Below are 5867 nucleotides of genomic sequence, written 5' to 3'. Positions count from 1 at the left end.
CAACTCTGACCAATGCCTATTCTTAACATAGACATTGACAAAATGAGAGACTAAAACACAATGGAGCTTGGTCAAGCTCAGTTGGTAGAGCACTGGAACGGCAATCCGGAGGTCCCAGGTTCTATTCCCTCTTCCTTTCAATTTGTGGATGGTTGTATTTCCCTGTACAGGCCACAGATTATTGCATTGACTGGTCACCCTGAATGCAGGCCTGCCCTGGTTCACTTCGTCTCCCGTATCACCAAGAGCACAAGCCTTCTCATATGCGGAGCAGTGCTGATCGTAAGTAATCTGCTAAAGTTGCAATTTGTCTGTGGTTTGACAAAAGCTTGTCCCTGTGAAGCATTATTGTATTAGTTGAGTACCTTTTTACAAGTCTTGTGTACCTCTGGTGAATTATTTTAATGAATATTTCGATGAGTATTTTGAGTGCCGAAATGTGTACTCACAGTTGAGTATACTTGAAGAAGACTTTGCGGAATGAATTTTGATGAACAGTTTGAGTAAAATGCAAGCAGGTCTTTAAAAAATTAAGTCAAAGTTGCAAAATGTATAACAAGACCATTAAACCAGATTTGTCCAGGTTTTTCGCTTTTTGCAGCGCTAACGTTGGTCTTTTCCAAGATCTGGACACGATTTATTTAGAGCAAATGCATTCAAATTTTCTTTCCTGATTGGTTTCCGTCTCGATTGGTGGGTTGGGTAAGATCAAGACCAACACAATCACCAAGGAGCTCTCCAAACCCTGGATGCTGGATGAGGAAGCAGCATGGAGACCACGGAGAAGTTTCCTTGGAAGATCAGCAAGGAAGAAGTCACCACGCTCAAAGAGAAGGTAGAATCTCCTCCTTGCGCTCAAGCACCCCCCCCCCCCACAGTGAAAACTATTAACTTTATATTTATTTTTTGTGCAAGTTGGTCAGTAGTGCAGAATGATTCACGTTAACTAATGCATGCAAAATAGAAAAAAAAAGTAAATTTCAATGACTATCATCCCACCCTATATTTGTAGGCTATAGAAATGTCTAATCCCCAAAAACAGATTTTTACCTACCCTACCACAGAGTTGTTTTTTTATATGTAATAGAAAACACCACACTTTTTGTTCTTGGTTGGCCTTATTATTTTAATATATGTTTCAAATAATTTTTGTTTGTGACCCCCCCCCCCCCCCCAGGCTTGACCTACTCATCCCTCACCTCATCTCCTTGAACTCCAACTGGGGAAATGCAAGCTGCGCGTCTTTGCCACCATGGACAAGAAGGAGCAAATGGACAGGGAGAAGATGAACATGGCCAACATGCTCAGTAAGTTCCGCATCAACTGCTCGGATGTGGAGGTCATCCCGGACCTGAACAAGAAGCCCAAGGAGTAGAGCCTGATGAGACGGTTCAAGGAGCTGTCCAATTAAACCCTGGATGCTGGATGAGGAAGCAGGGGAGACCACGGAGAAGTTTCCTTGGAAGATCAGCAAGGAGGAAGTCACTACGCTCAACGAGAAGGTAGAATCTCCTCCTTGCGCTCAAGCACCCCCCCCCCCCCCCCCTCCACAGAGAAAACTATCAACGAGGGCCATTTGGGCGCCATCGTGGCTTATAAATGCTGGTACCAAATACACGATAACCAGCATGAGTGAACCAGTGAAGTGTCCCTCATTCCGGCTTCTGCTTGTTTTTACTATAAAGCGCCCTCTTTCGTCCATGCATGGAGGCAATACACTTAAAGCTTTCCCAGTATCCACTTTACACTTAGTCCCTGGTTTGTGTGATTTTAAGTCCAGTCTTGCAACATTTGTTAATTGTGTCCAACCTTTGACATTCTGGAGGCTGATTTTCAATAATGAGATTGATCACTTTCAATCCAACTCTCAGTTCATTTGATTTGCCAAGTGCATGGAACTCGACTTTAGTAAACATCAATAAATCACTCCATTTTTTCGCCTGAAATCTTTCTTTTTCTTTTAGACCAACAGACAGATGCGGATCCGTGAATTGCTTCTCCAACATTCCCAGGAGGCTCAGCTCATTGTCATGTAAGTACACAAAGCCACTACTAACTCAATAGACTCAATTTCATGGTTTAAGCACACAATTCTGTGCTGATGATCTAGCACACTAGCACAGAAATCCTGCGCTATCCCTGTAAGCACAGAAGTAATCCCCGGTAACTGATTGTTTACACTTTTGCAAAAGCCGTAATTTCTAAGTGTCATGCAAAAATGTCTGCTGTAGTGTTGGCAATTCCCATGAAAATAATGAGTGGCTAATCTAATGGCACTTACTTCACAATTACGCAAACCTACTCACTATAGCAGAAACTAGCGTGAAATCCTAAACAGGGGTGGATCTAGCTTTGGCTGGGGGGGGGGGGTGCGATGTCAAGTTTTTTTTGGGGGGGGGGATCTGGAAAATGTTTCGATTAACCTCCACATTTTTAAAATCCTTTTTTCTCATTAACAAAGTAAGCCCCCTAGCCTGCATTATAACTAATTCGTCCTTTGTCATGATATTTAATACTTCGTGATGAAATATTCTTCTATAAAACAATTTCACAAAAATGGGAAAAAAAAACAATATATCCTCCTAGCCAAGATGGTTAATATCCTCATTAATTCCTTTCAAAAAGTATCCCCCTAGCCAAGATGGTTGTAGCTTTCTCCATAATTCCCTTCTTAAAATATCCTCCTTGCCATAAATCCTTTCTAAAACAAATATCTTCCTAACCATGATGGTTCGTCTCCTCCATAATTCCCTTGTGAAAAAAATGTCCTTCTAGCCTAGATTGTTAGTCTCTTCCATAAATTCCTTCTAAAAATGTCCTTTAGCCGGGATGGTTAGTCATCTCAATAAATCCCTTCTAAAACAAATATCTTCCTAACCATGATGCTTCGTCTCCTCCATAATTCCCTTCTTAAAAAAATATTCTCCTAGCCAAGATGGTTAATCTCCTCCATGATTCCCTTCTAAAAATATCCTCCTAGCCACGATGGTTAAGTCTTCTCCAGAATTCCTTTTTTTTTTAAACCTCCGAGCCAAGATGGTTAGTCTCCTCCATAGTGCCCTTCTTAAACATATCCTCAGCCAAGATGATCAATTTCCTCCATGATTCCCTTCTTAAAATATCCTCTGAGCCAAGATGGTTAGTCTCCTCCATAATTCCCTTCTAAAAAAATATCCTCCTCACCAAGATGGTTAATCTACTCCATAATAAAAGTATCCTCATTACCAATAATTATGGTCGTCTTCTCAGTAATTCGCTTAAAACAAGTCTGAGTCTTGCGCGTAACTTTGTACACACCTGTCCCAAGTTCTTTCCACTGACTATCCCTATTGCCGAGTATGATATATGTCTATATCTTTTATAAATAGTCGTCATGCTCATTCAAAGGCATATTCATAGAAAGGTGGAAATGTCCTTGATGCCACGGTGTCAGATTTAAAGTTTGGTATACCGTGAGATATATCTAGGTTGTGTTAACTTCAGGTTTACTCCGATCTTAACGATAACCAAGTTAACGATCATTAAATAACAATTGACTGTTTTTTTCTTTTTCTGCAGGCTGGTACAAGGACAAGATTGTGCCCAAGATGGAGTTCTGTGCTGTTGGTTCTAGGCCGGGGGATGAGCCACGTAGAGCCCACATCCTGGCGTTCTTTATCACAGCTGCCGGCATAGCCATTGGTCAGTCAACTCAATCTTCCTTAAGTTGTGATATTTGCAGAGTCGCATCATCTTCAATGTAGGATCAGCAGATAATCAATGATAAATGAACGTAGCTCGTCTATAGAAGCATGTTCACTTACCCATTATCCAAATGATTAAAAAAAACACTAAGCATAATCCAATGAAGCCATTAGTCCCTGCCCCTCAAAGTGCCCTGCCTGTTACTCATTATACCGCCCCAAACCGCCCCAGCACTCTATGGTTGTATGGATTCATCCAGGAATAAATACAGTGTTGTACAATGGAATACAGAATTCTACCAAATATGACACTCATTCTTTAGAAACTGAACCGCACAAGCTCGCACATGAGGTGTTGCTGATCACTGACAACATCAAAACCAAATTGCATTACACACATATTTCTGAATTTTTAAAAGTTGGCAAGTATCTGTTTAATTTTTTAAAGGAGGGTATACATTTAGACGGCGTTGGAATCATATAGCTTAATAAGAAATCGCCCAAAGCCAATGATGAAACCACGGATTGGAAAATGCGTTTAAAGTCCGGTTCCGGAATATTATTTTGTGCGTTCCAGAACCACAAGGCGGGAGTCTGTGACACGTTGTATGTTTGTACACTACAAGCGGCGGCTGTACCGTACTGTATTCGCAAATAAGTAACATGAACATAAATTCTGCATAAAATTGTGACTCGAGTCGACTCGAGTCATTACAACTCTGACCAATGCCTATTCTTAACATAGACATTGACAAAGTGGGAGACTAAACATGATGGAGCTTGGTAGCTCAGTTGGTAGAGCACTGGAACAGCAATGCGGAGGTCCCAGGTTCTATTCCCTCTTCCTTTCAATTTGTGGATTGTTGTATTTCCCTGTACAGGCCACAGATTATTGCATTGACTGGTTGCCCTGGATGCAGGCCTGCCCTGGTTCACTTCGTCTCCCATATCACCAAGAGCACAAGCCTTCTCATATGCGGAGCAGTGCTGATCGTAAGTTATTGCTACAGTCGCAGGTTTCGTGTGATTTGATGGAAGCTTATCCTTATGAAACATTATGATCATCAAACAAGATTTGTCCAGGTTTTTGGCTTTTTGCAGCGCTAACGTTGGTCTTTTCCAAGACCTACACACGATTTATTTAGAGCAAATGCATTCAAATTTTCCTTCCTGATTGGTTTCCGACTAGATTGATGGGTTGTGACCAACACAATCATCAAGGAGCTCTCCAAACCCTGGATGCTGGATGAGGAAGCAGCCTGGAGACCAAAAGTTTCCTTGGAAGATCAACAAGGAAGAAGTCACCATGCTCAAAGAGAAGGTAGAATCTCCTCCTTGCGCTCAAGCACCCCCCCCCCCCCCCCCCCCACAGTGAAAACTATTAACTTGATATTTATTTTTGTGTAAGTTGGTCAGTAGTGCAGAATGATTCACATGTTAACTAATGCATGCAAAATAGAGAAAAAAAGTAAATTTCAATGACTATCATCCCACCCTATATTTGTAGGCTATAGAAATGTCTAATCCCCAAAACAGATTTTTACCTACCCTACCACACAGTTGGTTTTTTATATGTAATAGAAAACACCACGCTTTTTGTTCCTGGTTGGCCTTATTATTTTAATAAATGTTTCAAATAATTTTTGTTTGTGAACCCCCCCCCCCCCCCCCCCCCCCCCCCCCCCCCCCGCCCAGGCTTGACCTACTCATCCCTCACCTCATCTCCATGAAATCCAACTGGGGAAATGCAAGCTGCGCGTCTTTGCCACCACGGACAAGAAGGAGCAAATGGACAGGGCGAAGATGAACATGGCCAACATGCTCAGCAAGTTCCGCATCAACTGCTCGGACGTGGAGGTCATCGCGAACAAGAACAAGAAGCCCAAGAAGTAGAGCCTGAGACGGTTCAAGGAGCTGTCCAAACTCTGGATGCTGGATGAGGAAGCAGGCGAGACCACGGAGAAGTTTCCTTGGAAGATCTGAGCAAGAAAGTAGTCACTACGCTCAACGAGAAGGTAGAATCTCCTTCTTGCGCTCAAGCACCCCCCCCCCCTTCCACAGAGAAAACTATCAACGAGGGCCTTTTGGGCACCATCGTGGCTTATAAATGCTGGTACCAAACGAACGATAACGAGCATGAGTGAACCAGTGAAGTGTCCCTCATTCCGGCTTCTTCTTGTTTGA

At 42.4% G+C, this 5867-nt stretch overlaps 1 long non-coding RNA gene across 3 annotated transcripts; it reads left to right on the top strand.

Annotated features, from left to right (window-relative positions):
- The first annotated feature begins 242 nt into the window (after positions 1-242).
- LOC119733868 lies at positions 243-4611 on the top strand. 3 transcript variants are annotated; one of them, XR_005271987.1, is made up of 3 exons: positions 243-282; positions 3559-3681; positions 4565-4611. It is a non-coding gene; the product is annotated as an uncharacterized LOC119733868 (long non-coding RNA). The 3 variants fall into 3 exon arrangements; XR_005271986.1 differs by lacking the exon at positions 243-282 and adding an exon at positions 1448-1502; XR_005271988.1 differs by lacking the exon at positions 243-282 and adding an exon at positions 2004-2032.
- The last annotated feature ends 1256 nt before the right edge of the window (positions 4612-5867 follow it).

The sequence above is a fragment of the Patiria miniata genome, unplaced genomic scaffold (genome assembly GCF_015706575.1).
Source record: "Patiria miniata isolate m_02_andy unplaced genomic scaffold, ASM1570657v1 HiC_scaffold_10, whole genome shotgun sequence".
Lineage (NCBI taxonomy): Eukaryota > Metazoa > Echinodermata > Asteroidea > Valvatida > Asterinidae > Patiria > Patiria miniata.
This window is presented reverse-complemented; position numbering and strand designations above follow the sequence as displayed.